The sequence below is a fragment of the Dendropsophus ebraccatus genome, chromosome 4 (assembly GCF_027789765.1).
Source record: "Dendropsophus ebraccatus isolate aDenEbr1 chromosome 4, aDenEbr1.pat, whole genome shotgun sequence".
Classification (NCBI taxonomy): domain Eukaryota; kingdom Metazoa; phylum Chordata; class Amphibia; order Anura; family Hylidae; genus Dendropsophus; species Dendropsophus ebraccatus.
This window is the reverse complement of record NC_091457.1, coordinates 88,060,436-88,072,444: the sequence shown is the minus strand read 5'-3', so window position 1 is coordinate 88,072,444 and position 12,009 is coordinate 88,060,436.

The following is a 12,009-nucleotide window of genomic DNA, read 5'->3' as shown; positions in this document are numbered from 1 at the left end:
CCGAAAAAGAAAAAACATCCAGTGAGCGGCAGTTCTGTGGGCGGAAATGCCTTGTTGATGCCAGAGGTCAGAGGAGAATGGGCAGACTGGTTCGAGCTGATAGAAAGGCAACAGTGACTGAAATAGCCAACCGTTACAACCAAGGTAGGCAGAAGAGCATCTCTGAACGCACAGTACGTCCAACTTTGAGGCAGATGGGCTACAGCAGCAGAAGACCACCCGTTACTAGCATGGTGTATCTAATAAAGTGGCCGGTGAGTGTATATAAAGAGACTCCTTCCTGCCACCAGTTCGACACCAATAAGGTTTTATTGTTAGAGTCATTTGTGAAGCTACAGTTGAGCCATATGGCCTAAAAATATATTTATATATTTCTTCTAATTTAGGCGATTCTAGATTTTAAATTAACATTATTTTTTGCTTGCAAGTACTACAGGACACTAAGGGCTCTATTACATGGAGTGATAACCGTCCGAATCAGGCCTATTCAGTTGATTATCGCTCTGTGTAATAGAGACAATGATTAGCTGATGACAACGATCATCGACTGATCATGTTTTTTGGTCCTGACCTAAAACCATAGCTGACCACGCATCGTTACGTGTAAAAGCAATGCGCAGCCAATGGCTGACGATTGTGGTCAGGGCCGGACTGGACATAGGGCACTTCTGGCAAATGCCAGTCCCATGCTCTTCCTGACCCAGCGACTCCTTTCCCCAACCATAGGGAAAAGGAGTCACTGGGCCAGGATGAGCACGGGACCGGCCCACAGCGCTCCTGTCAGTCCCCCGTGCCAGGTACCGGAACTTCGTGGAACGTAACGCGTAGGGGCATCATGGGTAGCCACAGATTGCTCCTCTCCCTCTCCATTTGGTGATGTTCTTTGGATGGTTTTTAATTTTCGTTTGACACTTTTTATTGTTCATTAGAATATTTTTTCCTATCACCATTTATTTGACACATACACAGTAACATACACTCATTTATATATATATTTTTTGTACTTATCTTTCTTCATTACTAGGGTGTATATGCATTGTGTTCTACCTATGAGGGCCAGTTGAGCTATAACATAGGACCGTGGCTTTATCCTGGGGGTACCCCATACCGTGTGGGTCCCACCATGTGTGGTTTTTCCTTTGGGAATTTTAAATGTTTTTAATGTGTAGGGATGTGTTATTCCTCTGCCCGCCTTTGTGTCAGTACATGTTAATTTTCTATGTATTTCTAATAAATATTTTTTGCACTATTTAACTATTTTTTCTCTGGAGTGTTCCTTGATATCGCATACCCCTGTTTTTCTCTCGGTGTTTAATAGTCAGTATGCGGTGGCATTAGTCAGTATGCAGTGGTATTAGTTAGTATGTGGTGGTATTAGTCAGTATGCGGTGGTGGTGTTATACTCAGCACGGTGACTGGGGCCGGAAGCAGTCTGCCTCTGTACACTGTGTAGTGGTGACGACCTGTAACTGCAGCTCAGCTACACAGTACAGAGACAGAAGCTTCTGACCCCATTTACTGTGTTATTATCTGTAATTCCAGTCATGGCCGTGATGGTACAACATGTAGCCGTGCTGCACTCACAACATCGTCTCATAACTTATCACCGCACGGCGAGTGGGCCTGTGTGCTCTTATATGCCAGGGCTGATTTTCAGTCCCAGTCCGGCCCTGATTGTGGTCCCTGTATTCTTCTCTCTTCTGCTTGCTTCCCTGAGCGACCGCTGTAGCTTCAGAGCAGGTTTCTGAACTGACTGGCCGCTCAGCCAATCGCTGGCCCTGACAGTCCTGAGGCGGCTAGGGACTAAGGGACCAAGAAGAGGTAATGTGTACAGTTTAAGGGCAAGGACTGCATGGACATATCTAACAGACAGATGAGAGAGAGGACCATTAATCTTACGTAAGGCCTTATTACACCAAATGATTATTGGCTGTACTTGACCAATTACCATAGTTTCATGCAATAGGTCATGTTAAAAGACAGTGATCAGCCAACATGCACAATGTTGGCTGATCATGGTCTTTCAACATGTTGAAAGGCAACATCAGTGCAGCGGACTGCTGCTTGTTGCTTAGTGCAATAGGAGCAGCGGCGGCGGACCATCACTGACCTTAATAGGTAGCCAGGACAATCCTTGCGGCCCCTTACACTGTTCCCCGCAGGTTAGCTTTAAGTGTAGTAGCAGAGGCAGCGAATGGGGAGTGAGGGGCTAGTGAGAGCTGGTCTGAAAGGTCGGCTCTTGCTTCCCCCTTAGGGTGGGTTCACACTACAGAATCCGCACGGATAAATTCCAGCGGATTCCGTCGCTAGTACCCGCTCACGGCCGCAAGCCTCTCCTCTCGTGCTATAGACACCATTCCATGTACGGGCGGATTCTGCATTCTGCCTAAAGAATTGACATGTAAATTTTTTCGGCGGATAGCTGAATCGTCCCACCCATAGAATGGTGTAGCCATAGAAGGCGGGCAGCCGTGAGTGGTACTAGCGACGGTACTGTAGGTACTGTAGTGTGAACCCACCCTTCTATTGTGCCGTGTAATATGGCTTTTAAAAACCGTCAGGGAGGGAGGCAGACGATCTTGGATGCTGGACACAGGAGGTTGAGGAGAAAGGAGGATGCACATATGCCGTGCAGAGGTCACAGGTCATCACATGGACAGGAAGTAAGGGGGCATTTACACATTTCCTACGTAAATATAGACAATGTGCTATGGAACAGAGTTTGGAGCTCCCTGTTAAAGTTTTTTTTGCAGAAATCAATAGTCCAGGCGATTTTAAGAAACTTTGTAATTGGGTTTATTAGCTAAATCTGCCACTATCTGCATGTAAAAAGCCTTTTCCCAGGTGCCACCCTCCTCTCCTTTCTGCTGTCCACTCCTCAGAATCAGGAAATCTGGACTGTTTTTTCATCTCTTTCATCAGTCGGATCCTTTCTGGTCTATGAAGAGGGGAGGGGGGAGGGGAAAGAAGGGAGATTAGGGGCAGCTGAGAGCCAAGAACAAAGGATTGCTCAGTGGGGGAGCTATTCAGAGCCCTAATTAGTGGTCAGATAGCTCCATGGTGCCTGTCAGAAGAGAGAGCCTGCCATGTGAATGTAAATTAACTCTTTGATGTCCTGTTTTGCTGCCTTTACTTTCTCTCTCCATAGGAAAACCATAAAGACAGGGGGGAGAGCTTCAGGGTACAAACCCACACACCGTATACGCAGCAAATACGCAACAAATACGCAGCAGTTTGATGGTGAAGATTTAATGCTGAGTTCAGTTATTTAGATCTAATCTGCTGCGTTTTTGTTGCGTATTTGTTGCGTTTTTGCTGCGTATTCGCTGCGTATCGCAGCAGTAAATACGCTGTGTATACGGTGTGTGGGTTTATACCCTCAAACTGCTTTTTCATGATAAAAATCTATTTTTCGGCTAATAAACCCAATTACAAAGTTTTTTAAAATCGCCTGGACTATTGATTCTGCAATAAAAATTTTAACGACAGTGACACTTTAACCCCTTTGTGCTGCAGCTAGCTTGGGCCTTAATGACCAGGCTAATTTTTCAAAATCTGACCTGTCTCACTTTATGCTCTTATAGCTCAGTGATGCTTTAACGTATGCTAGCGATTCTGAGATTGTTTTTTCGTGACATATGGCACTTTATGTTAGTGGCAAAATTTGGTCACTATTTTGTGTGTTTTTTGTGAAAAACATCAAAATATCATGAAAAATTTTAAAAATTTGCATTTTATGAACTTTGAAATTCTCTGCTTCTAAAAAAAGAAAGTCGTAGCACATAAATTAGTTACTAAGTCACATTACCAATATGTCTTCTTTATTCTGGCATAATTTGGTAAACATATTTTACCTTTTTAGGGTGTTATGGGGCTTAGAAATTTATCAGCAAATTATCACATTTTCGTGAAACTGATTTTTTTAGGCACCAGTTCTTTTTTTAAATGGATTTAGAAGTCTGGTATCCTGAAAACCCCCATAAGTGACCTTATTTTGGAAACTACACACCTTAAAGAATTAATCTATGGGGTATAATGAGCATTTTAACCCTACAGGGGCTGGAGGAAAGTATTCACAATTAGGCAGTAAAAAAATTGAAAATTTTAATTTTCCAATAATATATACGTTTAGATTAAAGTTTCTCATTTTCAAAAGGAATATGAGACAAAAAGCACCCCAAAATTTGTAATGCAGGTTCTCTTGAGTACAACGGTACCCCATATGTGGGCGTAAACCACTGTATGGGCACACAGCAGGGAGCGCCAATTAGCTTTTCCAATGCAAATTTTGCTGAAGAAGTTTCTGAGCGCCAGGTGCGTTTGCAGTGCCCCTGTAGTGTCAGCAGAGAGAAAACCCCCCATAAGTCACCCCATTTTGGAAAGTACACCCCTCAAAGAATTCATCTTGGTGTGTGGTGACCATTTTGACCCCACAGGTATTAGAGGAAAGTATTCAAAAGTAGACAGTAAAAATGAAAAACTCCAATATTATGTTCTTTTAGTTTGACATTTCTCAATTTTATGAGGAACAAGAGGAAAAAAGTACCCCAAAATTTGTAACGCAGGTTCTCCTAAGTGAAAAGGTACCTCATATGTGGGCATAAACCACTGCATGGGCACACAGCCGGGCTCAGAAGGGAAGGAGCGCCAATTAGCATTTTCAGTGCAGATTTTTCTGAAGAAGTTTCTGAGCGCCAGGTGCGTTTGCAGAGTAAAATCTCCCAATAAGTCACCCCATTTTAGAAAGTGCACCCCTCAAAGAATTTATTTTGGGGTGTGGTGAGCATTTTGACCCCACAGGTATTTGAGGAAAGTATTCAAAATTGGCCAGTAAAAATGAAAAACTCGAATTTTTCCAATAATATGTTGGTTTAGTTTGAAATTTCTCAATTTGACGAGGAACAGGAGAGAAAACGTACCCCAAAATCTGTAACGCAGGTTCTCCTGAGTACAACGGTACCCCATATGTGGGCATAAACCACTGTATGGGCACACAGCAGGGCTCAGAAGGGAAGGAGCGCCAATTTACAGGAGCAAAACCGCAGCTAGTAATGGTTATTAGAATAGCGCAGTTACTAAAATAAAATAAAAAAAATGAGATTTGGGGTGGTCAGAGGCGCCGTGGTGTGGTCAGGCGACGTGCGGTGGTCAGAGGCGACGTGCGGTGGTCAGAGGCGACGTGCGGTGGTCAGAGGCATCGTGGCGTGGTCAGAGGCATTGTGGCGTGGTCAGAGGCAAAGCGCGGTGGTTACGTGCAATCTGGGGGGGTTACATGTAATCTGGCATGATTACGGGGAACCTGGGGGGTTATGTGCAACCTGGAAGGGTTACAGACAATCTGGGATTGTTACTGATAAACTGAAGTGCTTATAGGTAATCTGGGGTGGGTACATGTAATTTGGGGTGGTTACGGGCAATCGGGAGGGGGTCACTGGCAATTTGTGGTGGTTACGGGCAACGTGCGGTGGTTACGGGCAACGTGCGGTGGTTACGGGCAACGTGCGGTGGTTACGGGCAACGTGCGGTGGTTACGGGTAATCTGGGGAGGGGTTAGGGGTAATTTGGGAGTAAACTGCAATTATTACTATAATAAAAAGTGTGTGTTTTATTTTTTTGTATGTTTGTCACTTTTTGTACTTTACATATTCATTTTCACTGTATTACTATGATTACTGTGATATTTTCTATCTCAGTAATCATAGTTCAGTGACAGAGACCAAATTGGTCTCTGTCACTTTAAATTTTCAGAGTTGGCTGGTTGTGAAGCGCATGCGCACTTCATAACCAGCCAGGACGTCGAGGAGGAAGGAGCTCCGTGGATCCGGTGAGTATATGGGGAAGGGGGGGTGACTGGGGGACGGGGGTGACAGGGGGGTGGGGGGCGACTTGGGGGGTGGGGGGACATCACTTTTTATCCCCTGTCACCATTCATTCATGGTGACGGGATAAAAAGTGCCTGGAGCACATGGCACAAGTGATCAGCGGTATATAGTATATACCGCTGATCGCTTGTACCGGGACCCAACAGGGGGGTCCCCGATGACTGCCCCATGCTCTCCGCTACCTCCGGTGGCGGAGAGCATGGGGCTTTCATTCATTTTAACTTTTCCATCGCTGTGAACAGACATTAGTCGGTTCACAGCGATGGCGGCGGCCATCTTGGAAATGATGGCCGCCGGGGGAGGGGGGTTAGTGATCGCCCTACTAGGGGGGGCTGATCTGAGGTCTGGGGGACATTTATTTCATCTCCCCGCGCCGTAGATTCACGGCGGGGGGAGATGAAAGGCGGCTGCAGCACCTGTAATCTCCTTTACCGACGGCCGCCGCTATAACGTTAATAGCGGCGATCGTCGGTAAGGGGGGGCGGGACGGACCCCACACACTGCCCCAACCCCTCAGCTACCTCTGGTAGCCGGGGGGATGGGGGGGGGCCGTCCCGGCCCCCGCAGCCTTATTCTCTGCCATCGCCGTAAAAAGCTGATGGCAGCAGAATAAGGACCATTAGTGACCGCCGTAAAAAGCCGTATCGGCGGTCACTAAGGGGTTAAGGGTAGCTTCACACATACCGACTCGCAGCGTTAATAACGCTGAGAGTCGGCTAGGTCCTGGCAGATCACTTTCACTACATACACGCAGCGGTCTGAACGATGTAATTCTGCCGGCCGATTAACCCTTTCAGCTGCCGCCCTGCTCCCACTCCGCATACATTACCTGTCCTCGCTGCGCGTACTGCTCTCCCACCCTGCCAATCAGTGTGTTGCCCTGCCGCAGCCACTGATTGGCTGGGCGGGAGAGCAGTACGCCAGGACCCCGTGCAGCGAGGACAGGTAATGTATGCGGAGCGGGAGCCGGGCGGCAGCTGAAGGGGTTAAGCGGCCGGCAGAATTACATACACGCAGCGGTCGTTCAGACCGCTGTGGGTATGTAGTGAAAGTGATCTGCCAGGACCTAACCGACTCGCAGCATTATTAATGCTGCGAGTCGGTACGTGTGAAGCTACCATAACAGAGAACTCTGGGCTGGGGTGTTTTTTTGGCAGATTGCTGGTTAGGGGGGGGAAGAAAGACATAACATGCTCTCCCCCACTCCAGTACTGGTGTCGGTATCCATCAGTTTTGGACCTGGATACTTAAAGTGTCACCGTTGTTAAAAATTTTTTTAGAAATCAATAGTACAGGCGATTTTAAGAAACTTTGTAATTATCTAGTCTTCCCTCCCCTCCACCCTAACTACACTGGACTGCGCGCCTACAGAAAGGCTTTTTATACTCTCAGCAGGCGAAGCCAAAATTGAATTAGCGATTTTGGCAAAAATTTAAATTATGTTAGTTGCTTTTCAAATTAATCAAAGTAATGTGATTAATTGCCCAGCCCTATGTGAAGTTGCTTGTCCTTTTGCCATTAGACTATCCTTCTGTCTGCTACCTCTCATGACCCTTGCTTGTCACCCAGCCCTGAGTGAACTGACATGTTGTCCACCTCCCATATTTGCATGAACTTTGCAAGCCCACACCTCTTACTACTACACACTTGCTGCTTGATGGTCAGAGTTTCTGCCAGGACGGGCTTCTACAGATGATGTGGAGCTTCTTATTTCTTCATTTTGAGATAATTTTTAAAACTTCCCACAAACTTTTCTTATGTGGCATTCATTGTTTCATTGAAGGCAAGGGCAGTGCCTTTATGGAGGTCCTTTTAATGTCTATTTTCTTACTACATTTCAGAGAAATATCTCTTTCTCAGTTGCCAGCACTGTGGATTAGTATATCATTCATTTGGCCTCCAATCTAACTAGGAATGATGGCGTTTTAGTTGCTTTCTTCTAGGAGTGCCTCATGATGCCCTTAATCACCGCCCATGATCTTCATACATTTCTTAATGTTTTCATTACCTTGGCTACACACATTGATATCCTATTTGCAGACCACTTCAGCCTTGTTAGGCTCCATTCTCACGTTCCATATATATGGTCTGTAGGTAGCCTGTATGCAACAGACTGGATTATCGAAACTCTCTGCATCATAATTCATTATGATGCAGTGAACTCAGTAACAGCTAAGGCTCTTTGCTACTGAACTGACATGGCTGTGTCATGACAGTAGTGCAGAGCTTAAACTGTTTCCTAGGAAATTATAGAACTTGTCCTAGTCCATCACAGATGCCCCGATAGTCTATGGGAGTGTCTGGAATTATGGACGCTACAATATTTTTTTTTCATGATCGGAAAAGCCTGAAAGCACTCCTGGTGGTTCCCTGAGAGTAAATACTGAATTAGGAAATACTGATAGTTTCTTAAAGCCTCCTAATTGGGATTTCCTTACAGTAAAAACTGACATGGATGTAGGAAGAGGCCTTTCTTCTTCTAGTTTGGAACCCATGGGACTGAGCAGATATGGGCTGTGTTCCACATGTCAATGGAGACCCAGCCAAAATCCGTGTTGCTAAGCCAGTGGGCATTATCTGAATATCTGTCCGGTGAAACTGGGAAACTCCAGAGCCTAAGGACTGTAGTAGAGGTCACCTTTGGCAAAAGTAAGAACTCAGGTAACTTTATACACTAATCCATATCCTTCAGGCCCTGTTTTTTATTGCATGCCTGCTTGGACTTTATATTTGCAGGAAATTTTATTTATTCCACACTGGTAAACCTGCCTTTACACTTGCTAGCAGTGCCTCTACGTTTACTTGCAATGCTTTAACAATGAACAAATAATCGTTCGTCCAGGCCGAATAAACTATTGATACATTGTGTGGCAATTAAAGGCGAAGTCAGGTGGATTACTAACTTACCTCTACCCGTGGTGAGCGGCGGGACTGGTTATAGGAACCCCAACCGGAAGGCATTTTCCCCGAGTTGTGATGACGTGCCTGATGCACTGGCCGCTCAGCCAATCGGTGACCGGAGTGGCATCCCGCCCCATTCACTGACTGACTGATCAGCCAGTTCATCAGCCAGATCTTGATGTGTCAGCTCCGGAGATCCCAGAGCCCTTTGGGTGTCCCGCGGCTGGTTCCACCACTGACCGCAGACACAGGGAGAGGTGGGTTAGTACTTTTTAATCTGCCGGACTTCTCCTTTAAATGCACAATTTTAGACAGATGTGCTGCCAATAACTATGACACTTGTTACTCAAGGCTCCCCTGCAACTCTTTAGACACTTCTCCCACTGGCCCGCTCTATTCCTCCAGTAGAAGTTTCTGTAAATTATGGACTATTTTGAAGTGTCACTGATGTTCTAACTTTCTAAAATCTTAATCAACAGTAGATGTGAAATAAAGCAAGTTTACAATTTACATCATTTTTTTTTAGTTATCATGGGAAACATGGAACTTCCTGTGTTTATTTTTTTTCTTTTCCAAGAGACTAAATTCAGGAATTGCTGTGTCTCCCAGGTCATCTCAGCGCTCACAAAGGAAGGCAGTCATTTGATTGACAGACACATTGAGCCGTGACACCGTGACTGGCCAGACTTAGTGTATTTAGTCTCTTTTTTCAACCAGTGCAAGACTAAAAAGCTGCCTTCCGGAGACTGGACCTGGATTTCAGACAGGTATAGCTTTATTTTACAGCATGCTAACTAAAAAAAATATAAATTGCAGACATGCTTTATATCACATGCCCTGCTGATTTCGATTCTTAAAGTTAAAAGAACAGTGACACTTTAAAAATCACTGTCTCAGCCTGTCACTGCAGAGATAGGTTCAGAAGTATCAGTGGCGGCTACTGTGAGCAGGGAACAGGCAGGGGGACAACGGGGAGTGTAGACAGGTAAGTATAACATTATTTTATACCTTTAAAACAAGGGCTGCTCTCAGGGACGTCTTACCCATTGGGCATGGTAGGCGGCTGCCCGGGGGCCCTTGCATCCTAGGGGGCCCCTGCCCTTTGTGACATATCTGTATTTTTCGCTTTATAAGGCGCACTTATAAAACTAAGTGCGTCCTATAAAGCGAATACGGCTCCCAAGCAGTGCTGAGCACCGCAAGGAAGTCGTCCCGCCCGCCCCCTCTATTGCCGATCACTATGCATATGCATAGTGAGCGGCCCTGAGCGACCCCCTCCGCCCGCCCAGCCCGCCCCTTCTATCGCTTTTCAGCTGAGCCGATCAGAAGCCCAGGAAAGTGCAATGAGCAGCACTTTCCTGATCTTCTGATCGGCTCAGCTAAGCAGCGATAGAAGGGGCGGGCTGGGCGGGCTGTCCAGTTACTCACCCGTCCGCCGGCCCCAGCAGCTCCTCTCCCGTCAGCGCGTCACTCCCGTCATCCTTCGGGCACAGGCAGCGGGGTACAGAGATGCTGCCTGTGTCCCGGAGTGTTGTGCAGCCTCTATCATTCATGATACAGGCTGCAGGACACTTCCGGCACAGGCAGTGTCTCTGTACCCCGCTGCCTGTGCCCGGAGGATGACTGGAGTGCGCACGGACGGGAGAGGAGTTGCTGGGGCCGGCGGACGGGTGAGTACCTGGTTTGTTGTTTTGGGGGGCACTGACTACTATGGGGGGCACTGACTACTATGGGGGCACTGGCTACTATGGGTGGCACTGGCTACTATGGGGGGGCCTGACTACTAAGGGGGCACTGACTACTAAGGGGGCACTGGCTACTATGGGGGGCACTGGCTACTATGGGGGGCACTGGCTACTATGGGGGCACTGGCTACTATGGGGGGGCACTGGCTACTATGGGGGGGGGCTGACTACTAAGGGAGCACTGGCTACTATGGGGGGCACTATATAGGGGGATTGGCTATTATGGGGGGCACTATATGGGGGGATTGGCTACTATGGGGGGCACTATATGCAAAGATGTGGGGGATTTGATGGCGGCGGTTGGGGGGGGGGGCGGGCCCATAATGCTGTTAAGATGGCCCTGGCTGCTCTTATGACTAAAACAGGCAGTAGGTTCTCCTTCCTCTGTTCCCCCCTACCACCAGAAATGTGGGTCAGCTCTCCATCTCTGCAGTGGGCCTGGTTAGCAGCGGTAACACCACTGACATCAGTCCTCTGGAGTGGTCCGTGGGTTAGGGATTAAAACCGGGTTTACAGCAGAGACAGAGGATACATGATCTGTGTCTTGAATGGGATGGGGTACAAAGAAAGGAGCGAGATAGAGTGAAAGCCATCCTAAGGCTTTTCTGCATCTTTATGTGGGTGAGTGAGCTTTCTAACCACCAGAATGCCACACACTATAAATAATAATAAAGTTTAATACCAGAATAATGATTTTTTAAAAATGAAAATACCCCATTAAATAGAACCTATTTGACAAAGGTGGTGAACCTTCTCCAGGAGTGTCCGGCTGTCCACAGTTACCCCAAGGGCGCAGCGATGACTAAGGCCACAAAACACTGCACAACATGCAAAAGACTGCAGGCCTCACTTGTCTCAGTTATGGTTAATGGGACCATAAGAAAGGGACTGAACAAAAATGGCCTTCATGGCAGATTTTCAAGGCGTAAACCACTGCTGAGCAAAAAGTATGTAAAGGGTCACAGAACTTTTGGGAGAATATTATGTGCACTGAAGAGAATAAAGTTACACTTTTTGGAAGGTTTAAGTGCCTTTACATCTGGCCTAGAGGCAACACAGAATTTCAAAAAAAGAACATCATATTAACAGTAAAACGTGGTGGTAGAGTGGTGCTCTGGGGCTGTTTGCTGCTTTTGGACCTGGCAGACTTGCTGTGATAAATGGACCCATGAATTCTGCTGTCTACCAACACATCCTGAGGAGTCAGGCCTCCTGTTCATGACCTCAAGCTGAAGTGCTCTTTGGTTATGAAGCAGAAAAATCATCCAAAACACACCAGCATGTCCACCAGCATGGTTAAAAAATGAAATGAATACTTTGGGATAGCCTAAGGTGAAGAGCAGAGGGAGCAGGAGACAAAGTGGACTCGCACAGAGGACAGTTTTCTTCACTTCCTGGTCAAGTCAATCAACTACCAGTGTAGCAGAACTGTACAGATATAGTAGTACATTATATAGAGAGCTCTCGACCACCAGGTGATT